General features: G+C 40.2%; 1 long non-coding RNA gene across 13 annotated transcripts in view; it reads right to left on the bottom strand.

Annotated features, from left to right (window-relative positions):
* Window positions 1–20,311, bottom strand: part of LOC101750546 — a 65,251-nt gene that overhangs the window by 13,359 nt on the left and 31,581 nt on the right. The gene's annotated exons all lie outside the window — the stretch shown is intronic.

Genomic DNA, 20,311 nt, shown 5'->3' with positions numbered 1-20,311 from the left:
CTGTTAGAAAGGGACTAGTAAAGGCTTTTTCTATTCTAGAACCAGGAGGACTTCCGAAGATGAAAATGCTGAGTAATCTTGGTCATTTTCCAGTATGCTGCTTCATTTAATGTAATTTAAAGCATCATTTTCATGCCTGCAGCATTTAGGTAATCACTAGCTAAGAGTCGCTGATTGTATCAAACATTCGGCTCTGCCATACAGACCTACCGCTGCACTTTTTAGCTTTGATAAATGGTATGTCAAAATCAGGTACGAGTGTTTGTTTCTAATAAAGAAAAGAAAGGGAATGAAAGGACAGAAGCAAGCCCCAGAGCAACAGATTGGACTAAAGTTTATCATTAATTAGTGCTATGCAAATCATCTGTTTTAGCATACAATGTTAAATTATCTTTTAGCACCCCTTCTTTTCTTCATTTATTTCATAAAAAAAAAATGATCTAAAAGCAAAAATGAGCAATGGCGGAATCAAATTAAGTTTGTTCATTGACAGTGACCCCTTACCCTGGCAATATTTAATATTACTTTAAGCATTCTCTCACAAAAACAATGACCACACAAATACAAATGTAGGGCAGATCTGGCTACTTCACAGCTCTACGTGTATAGGTAACTGATTGTATGCATATATGTATGTGTGTAATTCTGATGTAAAAAGGAAACGTGGGTTTGACTGAAAATACCTGCTGCTGTCTGAGTTAGTTTTCCACCCTGAAGCCTGTGACATTAGTCATGGCTTAGCTCAGGCTGCTGCACCTACAGGCAGAGAGTGCAGAGGGGCAGAGCGGGCAGCTCACTGGAAGCACGGACATGAGACTGAAAGCCAAGAGGTGCAGGGGTGATGATGAAGTCCCTAGAGCACAGGTATATCTGAAAGACAGATAAATACATGCCAGTTGCTCTGTTTTCTTTTTTCACGCCAATACGTTCACAGAGACTGACTGTGGGAAGCGGCTGAGAGATCTTTTACTGGGTGGGAAAGTGGGAGGCACTAAGGAGGTGGCAGTAGAATGTGCAGGTTATATATGCCGAGGGAAAGAAACTGCATCAAATATGAACACGTAAGAGCTACTGGGTGTCCCGGTGCATAGTGCTGAGCCAACACTCTTCTGCTCTCTGATCTGATTGATGAGCAGATTTGACATCCAGCATCTCCAGCCACAGCACGCAGTTTGGATGGCCAGTCCTTGGCCAATTTTGGAGGGAAAAAAATACACCGGGGAAGAGGTACTGGGCACTCAGTATGGTTAGGGTAAGGCTAGCTGTGGCTCAAAGCCACATTCTGAGTCTTTTCCCAGTCAGTCTGGTACAGAATTGCTCTGTGGTATAAGCACCATCCTTCCCTAGATGTTACTGATAGTCCAAACCCATTGATGAAAGACTTTTTGTGCAGCAATTTTTGTCCAGAAAGCGCGAGGGCACTGCAAAATGGGATAAGAGGAGGTCTGTGCTGCTTGCAGGCTGAGACAATGAGGTGTGTGGGATGACAGAACTGCCTGCGGGACTGCCCTGTACAGCACTGTGAGAACTGAGCAACCGGCAGGCTTCCTTGAGACGTGCTGATGCACATGCTTTCCTGCTGATAGCTTCGCTTCGAGGCCAGGACAGAGTGGGCAGCCATTGAAAGGACCTGGGGACAGGGGACGCTTAGCCAGAAGACAGTGCAGTGGAAACTGATGCACGTAAATATGCTTGATTATACAGTGCTTAATCATATACATTATATCTTAACGTACAGAGCAATGAGTAGGAGTAGCCTGCATCAGTTCAAACAGCAAACTAAATAAAAATTATTGAATTTTTTGAATTTTATCTTATACATTTGTTTTTTCTCTTCCTTTTTGGGAAATCTGAAATGCATCTTCTGCAAATTCACATGGCTGATGATTTGCTGAGTCTATTTTGCTGAAAGAAGTCCTCCCAAAAGACTAAAACCTGTGAGCTTTATTTCTCACATCACCAATTCATCGCTTGCTCTCCTCCCCCTAGATTTACAGTACATCAGAACCTGACCGGAGGAGTTGTCTGTCATACTTCCAGTTAATCAATGACCTACTTTATTATTACATTTAAAGCATGGGCTCACAGAGAGGCTTTCTGCATTGAGCGAAGATCCAATCAATAACTGGCATGAAGGACACTGCAGGGAACAGCGCTGGGGAACAGAGAACAGTTTTTACTAAATATTATTTCATGACACCCTCCCTTGGTAGTTCAGTCTATTTTAGGTACAATAGGATGTCATGATTCCAGTTACTTTTTCAAATGTACGTGCACAGATGGTGGAAATACACTGAGCATTGAACGGTTCATATAAACATTACCTCATTGCAGGAAAAAAAAAAAGTGAAACTTTTATTCACCTTCTATTAATTTTCGGCATCTTCTCAGGTACAATTGCAGGTATGGTACGACTCAGTCAGTCTTAAGAAGTTAAATGAAAGTGTCCTGAAAAATGCTCTCTTCTGGACTAGCAGACTAACGTAACTCTGCTGTGAAGATAATTTAATAAGACTGCTACTGTCTTTTGGCAGACCTGTTCCTTGGTGTATGCTGTATCATAAACACTTTGTTTTGTTACAGAATTAATCATTTGCTACTTCCACACAGCTCTGCAAAACTGCAATGAGAAGAGAAATGGATTGGATTCTCCTCTGTTTCATGCATCACCAAGAGAATTACCACTGTTTTTATTATTTGTGTTACATACAACCTATATATGTCTGTATACACAAAGTTATGCTTTTGCAACTTCATTTAACCTGTAGTTTCAATGGATTTATATTAGCCTAACCAGAAACAGAAACCATCCATGCACAGGTGTAGCAGAAGAATTACTCAACAGAACTTCTGTTGTCACTAATAGCACAACAGTTGGAAAGATTGCATTTTGAGTTTGAAATCCAGACTGAGTTTAGACGGTTGTTAATTGAGTGATGTCTTCAGTCTGGGCTTGTCTCATGGAGCTGTAGGCAAATGTTTGACTGGATCAGAAGAGTAAGTAGTTACCTTCACGTCTGCATAGAGTCTATTGTGAGTGGCAGACTGAGTCAGTCCACCTCAGATCTGATGCATGTTCTAACGGTGTCTATCTTTCTCCTTGAGTCAACACAGGAAGCCTAGTGAGACCCTGTTCCTAACCAGACACCTCTGGAAACCTTAGCATTAGCTCTTTTCTGCCAAAGCTTTCAGGCAGTCAAGGAGTGGTCCTGACATTGAGGTAGAAAGAGGACTGATAGGCTCTCTGTCTGTTGCAAAAAAAAAGAGAAATTCCCTCTAATCTTATGCCACTGATCACTTCCCCAGCACTTCTGAAATAAAAACTATTGCACTTGAAACATGTGGGTTTTCCAACAGAGAAAGTGTTTACTGCTGGAACCAGCTTTCTAATGATAGTAAGCACTGCTCAGAGGAATGGAATCTTGCAGAGTCAGAAGAGGCACATGTTAGTGAAACTGGGGTGAAACCCACGTTGCTTTCAGGATTTTGGTTCCTGCCTGAAGGTGCCCCTAAAAGAAGCAGTTTCAGCACTTGCAACTGATACTCTGCAAAACAAAACCTCCTTACATTGTCTACCTGACCTGCCATTCTGCAGCTTTAAGTAAAACAGCCATCCAAAAGTGCTACAGAAGACAGATGTTTGCTACTCCTTCCTCCAAATCAGAGTTGTTTGGGGATAGGTAAAAAGATGAAAAAGAACTGACAGTACTAGCATCTCCTGCTCTGCCTTCCTGATAACTGCATGACATGACATGACACTGTGCAATTATATCACAGGTGACATAAAGATTCAGCTTATGCCTTTAAAACAGGGCTTTAATAAGAGTAAGGTAAGGAGCTGCTCTGTCTGCTGGGCTTCGTTATATGAAGAGAAGAGCTTCTGTCAAGGCATCAAAACATTCAGAGAAGCTTTATACATTCAGACAAATGCCAATACTTCAAACCAAGCGGTTCAGTGAGCATCCCTGTTTCAGGTTCCTGCTAGCCATGTGGTCTTGGCCTTTTGCCAAACAGTATTTCAGAAAAATGTCTTGGTATATAAGCATATGATTGTAAAATGCCTCACTTAAAACTAAGTGGTAACAGGAAGACATGGGAGGACAGTGGAGAAGTGGTTAAAGTAGGTTGCTAGGGTGTTATGTGGATGACTTTGAGATTGTTCCGAAGAACGTCTCCTCTCAAAACTGTAAACACACAGTTGGGCTGAGGAATCAAAAATAGACAAATGAGATTTTAGTGACACTGCTCTCTGGTGTGCCAGAAGTGAGTGTATCTTAACTGTCTTCGCTCAAAGGGCTCTGAAGATCAGTAAGGCCATAACTGGCGATTAGTATGAAATTTAAATGACAAGACTACGCAGAAAGAAAGTCCATTTATTTAGTTGTAAACTGAATAATTAGATATGGAAATTAGTAGCCACGCGTCACATAAAGCTACCGTTTTGAGAATAACCTTATAGTAAGAGCTGATCTGAACCGACAAAAATCAAAGAACAACTGAAGAGATTTAACAAAGCAGTAAAATGATATCAGAATGACTGTATTACAGTGAAATGATAATCTGCTCCCACACCCCAACTACATTTTTGTTCACACTGATACATTAAGTCTTCAAGAAGAGTGATTTTTTTCCTGGACAGCTCAGATTCACTTCCACGTAGCAAGCCATCTTCCTTCCACTATTGTGTAGAAGAGAACTGCTGATGATCTGCTTCACTCAAAGCATGGACAAACTTGTCAGGAATATATGATTCCTTCGAAAGGCATCAAACTTATTAGTCAGCTGTTTTGTTAAATGCAAGCTAACAGACCTTTTTCCTCCTTTCTTTTTTTCTACAACCATCCTATTTTGTAAATTAGATGTTTTGCTACTAAAGATATGCAAGTAGTAAAAAGGATCCTGCTCTGCTCTGTGCTATCATGGTCTCATGTTGAACACTGTGTGCAGGTTTGGACACCTCAATATAAAAAGAACATACATATATTTAATATACATAAAATAAGGAGAGGCCTGATGGCAGCCTGCAGCTCTTCACATGTAGTGGAACGACAGAGCTGAGCTCTGCTCTTTGGTGACAGCGACAGAACCTGAGTGAAGGGAATGGAGCTGTGTCAGGGAGGGCCAGGTGGGGGTTGGGGAAAGGTTCTGCACCAGAAGGCAGTGGGCATGGCACAGGCTGCCCAGGGCAGTGGGCACAGCTGCCAGAGTTCAGGGAGCCTTTGGACAACACTCTCAGACACAGGGTTTGAATGTTGGGCAGCTCTGTGTGGAGCCAGGGGTTGGACACTATGATCCTTGTGTGTCCCTTCCAACTTGGGATATTCTGCTATTCTGTGGTTCTAAGAGTGCTGTAGTGCTTCCCACACCTATTTTGCGGTGACAGAGACACTGCAAGCTCCAATCCCCTCTGAAACCCTTCAGACTGATGTTGATAGAGAATGGCTTCCAACAGGCTGTGGTGTAAAGCGTCTCCAAATCTCAACCTTCTCTCTTTGCACTTCTTGCTCTTTAAGTTATTCTCACCTCTGTAAGCTATACAGAGCACGTGCCTGGAAGTCTGATAGCAGCAATAGGACTTTCTAGTTTTTAACCACTCCTTAAGTGTTGAGTACCCTGAGTACTCACTGGACCACTGGAAATTTAAGCTGCTCTGCATCTACTGCAGCTAGCACTAATGAGCATCATAGGGAACTGATATCTGCACTTCACTGTACACACGCAGAACAGTGAGGAATGGAACTGCTTTCTGCACTGCTGATGACTCAGTACAGCACTCCTTAGCTCCCTCAGATTTGAATGGCCTACCGTAGGGAAAGGGCCTCCAGGATCAGTCTCTATTAGGGCTTGCATGGCCTATAGAAAAGCTACTTGCGTGCAAAGAACAGCAAGAACAGGTAGCCCTGGAGAAATGGGAATAACATGCTGGCAGAATCAGAACAATTTTTGATCAGCTGTTGGTACAGTTAGGCTACTTCACAGCACCAATGCACATCTGGATCAAGGCATACAGAATACCAGACCAGAGATGTGATGAAAACTGGGTCAGAGCCTATCATTTAGGAAAGACACCATCAAGAGATGTGCTTGCATGCTTGGTTCTGCAAGAACCAAGGGCTGAATATACACCTCAAGGGTTTATCTCTATTTTCTATAGCAGTAATGTTAATCCAAGTGGTTACTTTGATTTGCACAGAACTTCTGATTTACTCTGTCGTAATGTTAAACAAAAAGATCCACTGGAAATACACCAATAAAAATTACAACAAAGGCCAATTAGGTTACAATTCCTCTGATTTATTCACACAAAGAACATTTTAAAAGGTGAATTGCTGACTGAGGCACCTCTCCAGCTGGGATGAGGATAATTTGGGGTTGGTAGCTGTAATAGCTTCTAAGTGAAATTCATTTGCAGCCAGTAGTACAGTTCTAACTGATTTTCATCCGCACTTTTAACAAAGCAATTATAAAGCAACATAGTCTCCAGTAGGTAACAGTGTCCAAAGCTGAGACAGAAATTAATAATGTAATAGAGTGAGGTACCTAGGGTCCAGATAAAGTGCCTTGGAATTAGAAACCCTAATGGCTTGCCTTGCTGATTACTGGACTGGTACAACCATGGGCACAGTTGTGTTGACAAAGCCCATACAGCACTTGAAGTGCTTTCAGAACCAGGAAGCCAGCCCTGCAGCATGTCCAGGTCTTCCCATCACCACGCACCCTTTTACAAAACGTGGGAAGTAGGACTGCTGCAGTCATTTAACAATGCTGATATCTCGCTATAAAGGACTATGATGTTATGGTTATGATGATGGAAATCTTTTATTCCTGCTTTTGAAAGGGCTCATTGACTCAGGATGAGACCTAACATTGAACTGAGACTTTTAGTGTCTCAGAAAGTCTGAAAATTTTTATTACAGCTGTGGTGAAACAGGGAAGATTTTAAAAAGCCTTGCAAATTTCAGGAATACTCTGTTGATGAAAAAGCTTTGCAGAAGGCCACAATTTATACAGAAAAAGAATAGATAAGAGGAAGACATAAATGAATGGTCACATAGGAAATTTGTGCTGTGACTACAGATTTCTAGAGTTATCTTTAACTTCTAATAAACTTAATTTCTTGCCATAACCTTTCATTCTTTCAAAGAACCTATTTGCTTATACAGAAATATTGGGCAAGTCTTTTGATTTTACTGTTCTACAGGTTACTTATTTATATAAACATCTGTCCTATCTTACATGACATTTGCAACTACAAACTGGTGTTTGTAAAGTATTTAAAATACTTGAATGTCACCGAGTGAGAAACAGATAGTGCTTGCCATTAGTTATTTGCTATGTTCTTTCTCCACATATGTTAGTCAAGTAATGCACGCATAGAAGAGTAAAAGTAGCTAGCATTGCTTCCCTTAAGACAAACGAGTCTTCTTTCTTGCACCTCTCAGTCTGGCCCTGTGACTTTGGCTGTCTGCCAAGCAAGTTAGTGCTGCTATCATGTAGGCTACTGTAACTCTTGAATCACTTCACTAAATTTAGATCCTTGTCTCGGAATTGCCTCCAAACGTTTAAATGGAAAATAGAAAGATGACTTTGGGGTTTACTCTGGTTTTCTTCTTAAAAACAGATATGAGTTTTCTTACTTCTTCAGTAAAAAGGAGTTATTATTCACAGTTACTCATTCAACAACATTAATTCTACTTAGTTCAGAGGAGCTTTCATAACGTTATGTACATTCAACAGGATGTCTGTGGGCCTGGATACAGGAGAAGCTTGCAGAATGTTTGTTTTTACTCCTTTGCAAGCCAAAAAGAGAAATGCACTCTGTGACCGTGCAGCTCAGCACTGTAAAACCCAAAACACAATAGTTGTGTCAGTATTGCCTTTTCACGGAGAAGGCTGATATACCCATTTAGCAGAATGACATTAGATCTAACAGATATCAAAGACCTGTTTAGCTTATTTTGCTCAGTTGTTCTCTCACTGAAAGTGCTGAAGATTTGGGAAAGTGGAAAAGTCCAACAAACCACCTTTAGGCTCTTGCCTCGTCGAGAAGAGGATGCAGAAAATCAGCATGGCTGAGCAAAGGCTTGCAGGTCAAACTGAGGGAAAGAAGGAAAATACAGGCAGATGGGAGGCTTGGAAAAAATACAGGAATGCTGTCCAGACACACAGAGATGAGATCAGGAAAGACAAGGTGCAGACAGAACTAAACATGGCAAGGGATGTTAAAAACAAGAAAGGGTTCTATAGGTACACTGATCAGAAGAGGCAGGCCAGAGTGTCCCCTCTCTGTTAAATGAGAAGGAAGAACTGGCTTCAACAGAAATGGAGAAGGCTGAGGTACTCAGCAAGTTCTTTGCCTGTTTTCACTGGCAGTCAGGTTTCTTGTGTCTCTCCTGTCCCTGAACTGTGGGGTGGAGGTCAAGAGAGCAAAATCCCACCCACAGTAAGAGCAGAGCAAGTCTCACATCACCTCACGAGGCTGAATGTGTACAAGGTGATGGGGCTGGACGATGTGCAATCCATGGTCCTGAAGGAAATGGCTGATGTGTTGCTGAGCCACTTTCCATCATATTTGGAAATGTGTGGCTGTCAGGTAAAGTGACTAGAAGGTGACTGGAAAAAGGAAAACATCACTCCCATTTTCAAGAAAAAGAGAAAGGAAGACCTATGGAACTACAGGCCAGTGAGCCTCACATCTCTGCCTGGGAAGAACATGGAGTAGATCCTCCTGGAATAGACATTAAGGGACATTCAAGATGAGGAGGCTATGTGAGACAGCACAGCTTCACCAAGGGCAGATTCTCATGGTCCTCTTTGTCTGATTTCACACTTTGCCTTTGAACTGACTTCCTGACTAGTTGATGGTATGATTGTATTATGATGAACTCTGTGGGCAGCGTGAAATCTATCAAGTTAGTCATCGTGAGCTGATATCTGGCAATTACACACCAATTCATTTGGGGTGAGAAAGAACCAGCGTCTCACTGAGAACGGCACAGTGTCTAACCAGCAGTAGGAGAGCTAGAAGCTTGGAAGGCATTAGATACTTTCTGATAAGAAAACTTAAGCTCACAGAAAGTCACGCAAACACTGGGAAAAGTACATGATTTTAGCACATTTCTCAGAGAAGTCCCCATTTTCTGAGCTAAGCCACGTGCCATCACTTTTTCTTGGAGGGATATTAAAACAAAGATGTTTAGCAGAGGATAAGTTCATGGCTGTTGTTCATTATACATTGCACATACAGGTATCTGATTGCTTGTTTATAGAAACTTCCCTGCTATAGATTTCCAGGAGCTGAAAAGAAAAACACCATGCAGAATTGGATAAATGAATAACTGAACAAGATTTATGAGAGTATATGTGAAAGCTTCAATTGTAAACAGCTCCACGTGGAAACAAACAACCCTGCAGTTCTCTTAGAGTCAGGGATGTGAAGTTCCTCCTGCTGTACTGAAGCAAGCAATAGTTTTGTAGGATGAGCAGAAAGTTTGGAATGATCTTTGGTTAATTCCTAAAGCTCCATACATCGCTTAGGGTGCTAACAGCTGATTCCACACATGGGTTTTTGTTCTTAAAACGCATGGTTAATATTCACTCAGTAACTGCATTACCTACATTTGTTTTATTCTGTATAATAGCAAAGTTTATTCCAGAAATACGTACTGGAGCATTCTTTACATTTTTCTCTGAAGCATCTGATATTGGCCAGGGTCAGATCCCAGAAATCTTACAAAAACTGAGTTAAGTTTTTCAGTGCATGTAAACAGCAATTCTCATGCTTCATGCCTCAGCTGAGAGTATGAGGCATTCCATAGAGCAGAACTCCTAAGTGGGTGCTGTAGAGATGTCTGAGAAGCTCAAATCCATGTGTAGCATCTGAGCTTTCTGGCTAGTAGGAAGTCTCAGTGAAGTTTTATGCTTATGGAAAGAGACGTGAAATGGATTACTCAGGATGAAGCACTGAATTTATCAGTGACCAGAAGCTTCAAGCATTTTGCCTGGAAACAACCTGAACTTCAAACTCAATGACATTCATTGGCTTACTCTGTTTAACTCTATTAATTCTTTAACTATATGATTCATAATTCTTCTTCCTTTCAAGGAGAGAAGATGGTATGTTCAGCTAAAGTTGAATATGAACCTCAACTTCAGCTTGAACCCCCACACTTCACTGAAAAGAGTTATTTCAATTTGGATCTGAATTTTACTTGTTATCTCCTTTAGCATTTAAAAATGCTCAGACATTTGGAGGGAAGACCTTTAATTCTTGCAATGTATACACATGGATCTGAATTTAAAACCATAGCTGGCATGAACCTATAGTCTTTGCATACTCTAGGACAGCTTTATCACACAATTACACCTTCAGGGATCAAGTCTTTCATCTCCTTGTGTTATGCGTGGCCCTGACTGCAACATAGAGTTTTCCACATGCCAGAACTGAATTGTCAGCCATAATAGTAATTTCACCAGCCAAGTCATTGGACTGGCCAATGTCACATGTGGTTACATTCCACCATGACATTTGGACTCTGATTGAATTAGATTAGATAAAATGTATTGCCAAAGCAAAACAAATCAATTAATACTGCAAGCTGAATGCTAGCTGAAGCATGGTTTTTATTTTTTCTTTCTGTAAGGCCTGTCTCAGTACCATGAATATCCTTATAGTGCAGTTTGAATTCATCTGCATCAGCAGAAATCCCTATTAAAATATCCTTTGTTCAGTCACTTTAGGGAGGTATCCTGAATGTAATTCCAATATACTACAAAATATTGGACAATAACCTCATCTTTATGACATGAAAAAGATGAAAGAGTCCAAATGGAGACCATGAAGCCTTTCTTCCGGATATGGGAAAGATTTCTGATGAATATAAACTGGAGATCATAGAATCATAGAATCACCAAGGTTGGAAAAGACCCACAGGATCATCGAGTCCAACCATTCACCCATCACCAATGGTTCTCACTAAACCATGTCCCTCAACACAACATCCAAACGTTCCTTGAACAAGAGATGTTGTTTGACAACCTTTAATCATGTGTACAGTAGAAGTCATGGCATGGTATTGCTGGTGTTTGGACACAGGCCCGTTGGGCTACTTAAATTGCATTGCTGGTGGAAGCCCAACATTGTGAGGGCAGAAAGCTGGAATTCCTGCAGTAAAGTGGAAATCAGGCAAAAAAAAAAAAAAAAAAAAAGAAAAGAAAAAAAAATCCTTTATAATACATCAACCCATCGAAAACAGTTACAATCACTAAAGATAAGAGCAAGAGATTAAAAACAGTCATTTAAATATGAGTTAATTTTTAAAAAATATTTTTCCACTGAGCTTCTTTCTTCATTACTCTCAAGCTGGAAAGTAACATGTTCCCTGTATGATTTTCTTAGTATCAGTTTCCAGGTAGTGGCTCAGGATATAATCTATTATTCCCCTCTACACTGCCATTTGCTGTTCTTTCTTTGAAGACTAGTCACAACATCTGCCCTATGAGTCTGAATTACCCAACTTTGGAAGATACTGCTGTGTATACAGCATCAAGTACGTGCATACCCTTTACAGAGCACACTGAGAATAAACAACTATCTTGCTTGCAAAATGTATTGCACAGGCCAGTTATTGTTGGTGAAGAGATCTCACAATTTTTCTTTTCAGTGGCAGAGTGTTTTAAGGGAAGATTGAAAGAGATGAATGGTGCTTATGATCTGCAAAGTAGTGGCCTGTTCTAAGTAGAGGTGTGATATGAAAAGAAGTTCAAGTCACAAGTGGGAGAAGATGACAAAAGAAGTAGGCAGCACAAAATGCACGGAACAAATCACGGTCGACTCATATGACTTTTCAGTCTGCTTATTTCTTTGTAGGGCTACAGCAAAATCTCTTTGCCCTGTGGACAATAGACTCCTGCATGTAGCCCTCCCTTCTGATTTTCTGCCATTCTCTGAGGTGTAGAATTCCTTCTTTATACACAGGCCCAATGAACTAGCTGGGAATATGTGAGAAAGAGAGAAAAGAACAGAATTAAGATATTTGTTAGCTTCCTGATCTGATGGATTAACCACAATGTCCCCGTGCTCCTTCGTCCTTCAACTATATTGATGACAGTGCTCTCGCCTTTGTTGCTACTTGGTAAGTATCTATCTTGTTGCTACTGAGTGAGAAATTTTGAAAGGACACAGTGCTGGCAGGATCCAAGAAGCAGGAAAATGATAATTGCATTTTATGGCCTTTCAGTGGCCACCACAGTCCGGGAAAGCAGACAACTCATATGCCTTTAAGGTATCACACAGTATCTTAAAGAGTAGGGGTACAGTTAGGGGCTTAAGTAACCAAAAAACAAAAAGAGCTTTCAGGAGAACACTTAGACTAAACTTTTTACAGCCTGGAAACTTTGACATCTGCAGAATGTAATGCTTAGTTATTCGGCCTCTGTTTACATCTCCTTCAGATCTAGCCATCTGCTACACTTCAGCTGTTGTGTTTTGATGCCAACCTTCCTGTAAGCAGGCTTGCATTGATTAGATTCCATTCTGCTTCTCTGTGAAAGCCTAGCTTAGTGGTCCCTCTCCTCCTTCTGCTTGTACATATGAATACTGCTTTCTTATTGCAATCAAAGTGTCATATCATGCGTTTAATAGTTGTCCATATCAGTTCTTCTAACTCTATTTACTCACTGGAAATTCTCACTGTATTACTTCATGTGCCATTGCTGCACAGTACTAGAGTAGAGACATTCCACTCATGTATGGATAAGACAGACTTAGCAATCAGAAGTTCACTTTCTTGCATCTTTCACTGGTATCTATTATACTCTAAGCAAAAGAAACTGTTCAATATATTAAAAGTGGGTCATTTTTATAAGCTATACTTGTGGACAGAACTAAAGTTGACTGTGATATAAAGATTTACTTAGACCATTCTTTTCTCTGCCTGTCTGCTTCTTGCTCTCATTAAATCTGGGAATAATTTTTTATCATATTTCCAAAAGCATGGACACAATTTTGAGGAACCATTCACTAAGCTATTAAGTCATAACTATGCAATGAATGTTAAGGAGTGGGAAAGTAGAAAAATGGAAAAAAGTAGACAGGGATAACAAGAGATCAGCAGGAGTGAAATTTATTATTCATTCTAGATACTAATAATACTCTCAAAAAGTCATTTTTTAGCTGAGGTTCGAGTCTCTTCTTGCATCCCATGAAATTATTACTCATTCACAGAGTCAGAAACACTCTGTAATAATTTCCCTAGCCTGCCAGAGCAAAAGGCACAGCAGGCATCGTAAGACTGGAAACAGATCTAACTTTCTTTTCATGTTTCATCAGCCTTACTCCCTTACCATCTATAGCTTGTTTCATACCTTTTCAGGCCATTAGACAATGCAGTAGGGTAGTGCCTTTTAAGGCAAGCATCTACCCCTCCTGCAATAGTCATCTTAGGGTCTCAATCTGAAAAACACTCCCACAAAGTTGTGTTACACAGATTAGTCAGAAAGTCCATGACTGTGAATCTCAGTGTATGCATATGTGCTTTCAGGATTGAGATCCAGTAAGCAGTAGGGTAATGTTTATTTTAGTCCTGCTCGTTACATTCGGGGAGTAGCATGACTGTATAGTTTTTCTCTGCTTTGTTTTTGTCATCACAGCAGCTTCCAAGAGTTCAGGATTCAACCACTGCTTCTGTTAAATAAACTGCAAGCTAATATTGACTTCAGCTAGACCTTTTAATCGCAGTGATTCTTACCACTATCACACACAAATACTGAATCTTTCCACACAAGGAAGACAACAAAGGGTTTCATCAGGTAACTTTCTCTACTGAAAGAAGCCACAGGAATTAGAATGCGTATTTTCAACATAGTAATTGAGGTTTAGGGTTTTGTTATAAAAGAAATACAGCCTGATTTGCACTTCTCCCCTGGTCCTACAAAAGCCAGTTAAATGTACAAATAAACCTTTCTGCTGAACATATGATGGACAATGTCCACATCTTCACACGTATTCAGATTCTGAAAATACAACTTTTTAGTACATGGAGGAGAAAGAAACACAATATCAAGTTGAGGAACTTAAGTAATAGCCATTCTCTGTGGATACAGCAGCTAACTGACCAGCACCCTGGATGGCGTTCCTTTGCCATGGATTCCCTCAGGTATCATTGTTAAAGACAGAGGTGATAAAATCATAGAGTGGCTTGGGTTTGAAGGGACTTCGAGGATCATCAAGCTCCAACCACCCTGATGCATGCAGGGCCACCAACTTCCAGATCTAATACTAGTCCCACATGCCTTCTTCATATTACCTTCTTCAACTGTTATTTTGGAGTTTTTGCTAAATAATCATTTTTCAACATGATGCCACTTGAAAATTTATCCAGGGTTGTCCAATGGACCTTTACTAAATTTAGCCATTTCAGCTCAGTGTGCTTAGGCAAGCTGGCCCTTCTTCATCTGCAGTGAACAGCTACGGCTACTTCTTGCTATAACGTCATGTGCGGTCACAAAGCGTCTTTCACAGTAATTCAGGACCCGTGGAAAGGCAGCATTGCTGTGGGAAGGCAACAGCTCTGAGGGAGAGGTGATGCATCCTGTCAAAACAACTTTTTGTGCTAAGCATTGACTGAGCTGCATTGGTGTCACATAGCAGGGAGGCTTCACTCAAGTCTACTCATTTCTTAAGATTGCTGAAGCTTGAGAAAAAAGCCTAATCACCTTTCAGAAACACATAGGGGTAGAATCCAACTACCGTTAAACCACTGAGGAAATATTTAAAAGTTAAAAAATGCATTTCAAGTGGAAACTGTTTTTATGACACTACCCATCTTTCACAGTGAGAAAACATCTTCACAGTTGCATGCTATTCAAGTCATTTAATGGGTACATGGATGAGGTTATGCTATGATTAATCACTTACTCAAGGCATAGCATAGTCTTAGCATAGCAAGGTTCTTCAGTATTGTAATGAGGATAATTTCATTATATCTCCTACAGCACCCAAAGAATAGCCAGATTATTTCCAGCAGTTCTAACGATTCTGTGACTGTAAGGTGATTGCTATTATAAGAGATATTATCTCAGTTTCCTCTAACAGTTTTTCTTAGTGTGTTATCCCAAACTATGTAAAAATTCAACATAGAATTACCTATAGAAAAAAAATGGTTTTTTTACAGCATTATTCAAGAGAACAGCACTCTCAGAGAGCAGTATTTGAAGGACAAGTGCAGAAAATCATAAAAGGAAAAATGAAAAAAGGCATTTGCTTTCTAAGGACTGCCTCTACTGATCACAGTCCAGATTTTCTTTGTAAATAACTAACAATATGGAAAGCTGCAAGCTTGTGCAAAGGTCAGGAAAGCATGTGGGAAGTTTAGGGTGTATTTCTTGCAAAGCTTGAAATGAGAGGAGATACAGTGAACATTGCTCCCAAACTTTCACCTCTAGATACTACATGACCTCTGATTTCTACTCAGTGTTTCATGTAGCTCTAGTAGGATGGTGCAAAGGCAAGAGCCTCCTACTTGAGCGGCATGTAGTGGCTCTCTCTCTGTTCAGAGATATGGGAAAATTCTTCCAGTTCTGACCATGATTTGTATCATCCTTTCAAATTCATATGTTGCATGTTCAATTCAGCACAGATCTGGAGTTTCAGCAAACAGGAAAAGAGGCCTGTAAATCTGACACCCATAAATCTGCGTAGCAGATTTCAGAGGGATTCACAGTTTCTAAGACAAACTGGAAAGTATAATCCTGGCTATTTTTTAAACAAGTGTTCTTTGACTACAAGACTCTATTGGCAGAGCCTGCACAAAAATATTGCCTTTACATGTCTGTGCCTAGACATAAAGAAGGCATTTTGCCAAAATGAAAGTGAAAATCATTGGTCAAATTTGCATCGTGTGATCTTAGCTTTAAAATGACCCTGATGCTGTATAAACAAGATTACATAAGGGTTCAGAGGTATGTGAAACAGTTCAGTAGTGCCATCTTGAGGGAAGCTCCTGGATGTTACATTCAGTTCCAGATTTCAGATCATCAGCATTCGCCCATGTTTTGTTAGCTGGAAATAAGTCAGTGAACCACCCCAGAAGAACACGGTGTGGTAGATTCAGAAACACATTAAAACACGCCCTTATTTAGCAGAACAGAAGTCAAAGTAAGCAGTAATGTCTTTCTACTGCTGCAGAAAATTATAGTCTGGGAAACAGAATTGTAATGTTTTGCACTTATGGCTGTTTATCACAAAATCATTTAGCAGTATGGATTAAGCCTTGCAAAACATTAACGCTAATTTAGACCACAAATATCTCTGTGTCACAAGGGAAACACTGGAGATAAAGAGATGATTCCAGAGTCTCACGTAATTCTGTTTATCTCCTGTAATCTTTATCTTCATCTGTGATGCAGAATGGGATCCATTTGTGCTAGTTCAATTTTCAGTAGAATAGTAACCACACATCAGAAATCAGATTGATTAATTTATGAAGTAGCAAATGGTTAGAATTACAGAAAAGGATGCTTACAGTTCCGTTCTGCTCTGCTTTCCATCCATTCCTATCTTCCCTATCACTTGGTCTGGAAGTGTCACGCACCATCTGGTAGACTACGATCAGTAAATGTCAGAAGTGGTTTTCATATTTCAGATCTGTCGGCTGGTGACAGCTAGGGTGGGTTAGAGACCATGCAGATTTTTTTATTTTCACTTTTGTACCAGGGAAAGCTCTCTCGTCACTCCATAAGCATTTCCTGACCAGAGGCAAAAATGATAACAAGAGATGGTTTCTATACTGAGATTCTTGGTTTCTACTGTTTTCTTTTTTTTAGTGAGGACAGATTTACAGCTCTTCAACCAACAACAACAACAAAAAAATAATAGCACAATCTTTAATAGCTTAGATGCTGATGACTTGTTACTTGACATGCATAACCACCAGTGCTGATGCATGATATATTGATTATCTATGAAAGGATGGACAGCTGTGAACTTCAATGCTTCTGTAAATATCAACATCAGAGTAGTGAAAATGCATGTGGTGTGCGATCCCACAGTCATGCACAATTCCTCTGGGCCCTGTAGCTGCAGCTAAACACACGAACTCATGTCACCTATTTACAAGGTTCAGATTTACAAGATACAGCCATTCCTTGCTGAATTTAGGAGGATCAAGTGCATTTTGCTTCTCTAGGAAGCTCTGTCACGTCATGCAACTGTCTTTGGAGGCAAAGAGAAACAGAAATACATAGGGAAGGAAGACATCTTTCCTTTCAAGGAAGAAATAAAGAGAAGGGGAGAAACAAAAAACCCCTTGGATTTAATTGCAGATAGCTTCAGAGCAGTTGAAGACTGAGATCCTCATACACTAGTGCGATATTCATTTCACAAAAATGGGTCATTGAATAAGATAAATGACATCTTACTGTAGTAGTAAGATCCTTTGCTCAGTCTTATTTTACTAGTTATGTATGCACAGTTATGTTCTACCCACAATCTGACATTAACCATGAATATTCATGAAAAAATAACAAAGGAATAGAAAGCAGTAGTTTACCAGCTTCCTTGAATCAATCTCTGAATTAGTTCTGAAGAAGAATGCTTCTGCATATGTCCTTTTGAAATATAATTTGTTTGACGGATACGTATAAAATGTTTTTGATTAAATGGAAACTGCATACCAACTATGCTCAGGGATCACTATGTACCTTCCTTTATTTGGAATCCTTTTCCTGTCTTACATCCTTCCCACTTTTCACCCTGAGCTGGATTCTTGGGAATAAAACATCATTGGTAGCCAATGAACTGTAGCCACTAATGAAGGCGAAGGCCTGCCCTCTGCCGTCAGTCTTTTATACCTCATTGTTAATCATTCCAGTATTTGAAATTAGATTTTCAAACTGATAATACAATAACAGCGTGAAACTGAGACTTAAGCAAAAGAAAGAGATGTGCTAGTGCTTATTAGAAAAGCATCCTTTTTCCACTGAGAGACATCTATCCCATTTTTCTGAGTATACTAATAAATCTTACCTCCTTCTCAGTTGCTTCTCTGGGAAACTGGTGGAAAGATGAAGGGACTGTTTCAGTGAAAAATATTCAGGACTACGTTACTAACTCCTTAGTGATGTGATGTTTGGTATGTATGTTTCAAACTGTTATGAACTAAAGAGGTAATAAAGTTCCCACTTGAATTGAAATTATACTACAGAACTAAAATTATTTCCATCATATGGCCTCACGTACTTCTCCATCAACACAGCATGCAGCAAACAATTAACAACATTACAGTGTAGCGTTGCTTTTACACGTGGTCCTTACTGTAATTAAAAACTCTGGTTTATCCTGCTACGGAATGAATGTTCACATGCATAAAGATGCAAGGAGGAAGTATATGAGAAGACACTATTCTGGACTTGCCTGTAGCCTCAGAAGACTGAAAATACTGTTCAGGAGATCTTTTGTGGTGCTGTCCCATTCCTTGAAAGAGGACACTAACCCTTGATGGAGTTAGTATGGCAAATTGATGTGATATGTTACACATATTTGGGAATGAGTCCTAGATTACAGCAGGATTTCTAGCCCTCCTTACACCTCCAGCCCAGGCATCAAAGGCTTTTCAGGGATGTGCAGTGCACGGCAGAGCTGTCCTTCTGCACTGTGCATAGGGCTAAGACATTCTTTTACCAGCCATGCCATAAAAGCATAAACTGCCTTTGTTGTATATTCTTACCTTCTTTTTTTTGTATGAGCAAAGCAAAACAACCTGAAAGCCAGGAGTGAATAGTAATTGTATGCACAGTTTCTGCTTCTTTTAGCTTCCTCTCTTCTTCTTAATCAGGTCCAGTTCCATAGCTCAGATCATAACAAAAACCTGAAGTTAGATCTGCAGCAGTCAAGGAAGCGTCACAGAGCAGCAGCCGCCCATCTCCAGCAGAGCTGTGGAAAGCATTTTCACCAAAGTCTCTTAAGGGCTTCTCCCATTTGTATTTTTACCCTTCCACATGGGTATGTCTGAATAGGGTTAATTCATCACCATGTATTTCAATCCATACACAAAAATGACCCATGACAGGAAAAAAAATGTGAGAAATTGCATACTAAGTTGATACCGAAGAACTACTTCTTTGGCCTTAATTTCCTTTCTCTTCTGTTTCCAGATCACTGGTTTGTGATTTGGCAGTTTCATTTAACTGCAGCTCTTAACCTCCCCAGCCAAGTTAGTAAGTGAAATCATTTTTCTAAATTGTAAAACACAAAGCCCTCCTGCTTACAAGGAGCTCTCTTCTTTTGCTTCTCTTGCTCTTTGTTTTTAACTTTAACTGGATGAATATGCCAGTGTACTTCCTTTACATAGACCACTGCCTGAAGGTTGGGAATCATCTGGTTTATAACATTAAATTGCTCCCACCACAGCAGTTTCTTGAAAGCAAATTCTGTCACAGGTTTACTATTACAAGCAACAGCAGGTGTTATTACATCAGTAAGATATCTGAGCAAGAAGGAGGATTGCACTGATTTTGTCTGAGAAAGCTGTTCAGTAGTAGGGCACTAATTCAGGAAAAAAGCTCTGATGGATTTGCCCTTTTGAATGTGTTTTGCACTCTCCTTTTTCTACAGAATTTCTGTGAAATTTGGATGCTTCCAGTGAATGAGATTCATTCGCAGTATCTCTTCTCAAACTGACAAAGATACATTTTAGACTCCACAGTGCAACATACAGTAAGACCCCAACAGGCAAGACAGCCAAGCACATCTGTTGAGCTCGGTGGTATGTACATACTGCTTTTTCTCCACTCCAGCTTCTGTTCTTGCTGGATCATTCTTTACCCCAAAGGGCCCTGCTTTGATGGGAGGGTCATCCCTGTTGGTGACATGATATTGTTGTATTATGCATTCAGCACATGTGTAGTTCTACTACAGTTAGACACCATGGGGTGTCTTCAGGTTTCCTTTGGCTAACTCCTAAGTCTTTTGACAACAAAGAAACGTAATGGCTAAATGCTACTCATAATTTTCAAAGTAAAAAGGAAAATCCAAGCCTTTCTTCAGCTTCTATTTTAACTCCCAGGACTTACTTTCTCCCAGAAAGAAAGGACATTCAGGTTGCCCGTTCATTTTACTCGCATGCTACAGTCAGTCATTCCTGTCTAGTGACCAGGAAATCCACATGTGGTGGCTTTCTGTGTTTTGTTGGTACATCAGGATAATGTTCCCCTGCAGCCAAGAGGCTATTTCCCTTAGGAAACTTCCAGCAAACTCACTACATCGATCCTGTGTTTTGCAGCCATTCAGGGGAGGTGCCGCATAGTGCGAGAA

The sequence above is a fragment of the Gallus gallus genome, chromosome 3 (genome assembly GCF_016699485.2).
Source record: "Gallus gallus isolate bGalGal1 chromosome 3, bGalGal1.mat.broiler.GRCg7b, whole genome shotgun sequence".
NCBI classification, from domain to species: Eukaryota; Metazoa; Chordata; class Aves; order Galliformes; family Phasianidae; genus Gallus; species Gallus gallus.
This window is presented reverse-complemented; position numbering and strand designations above follow the sequence as displayed.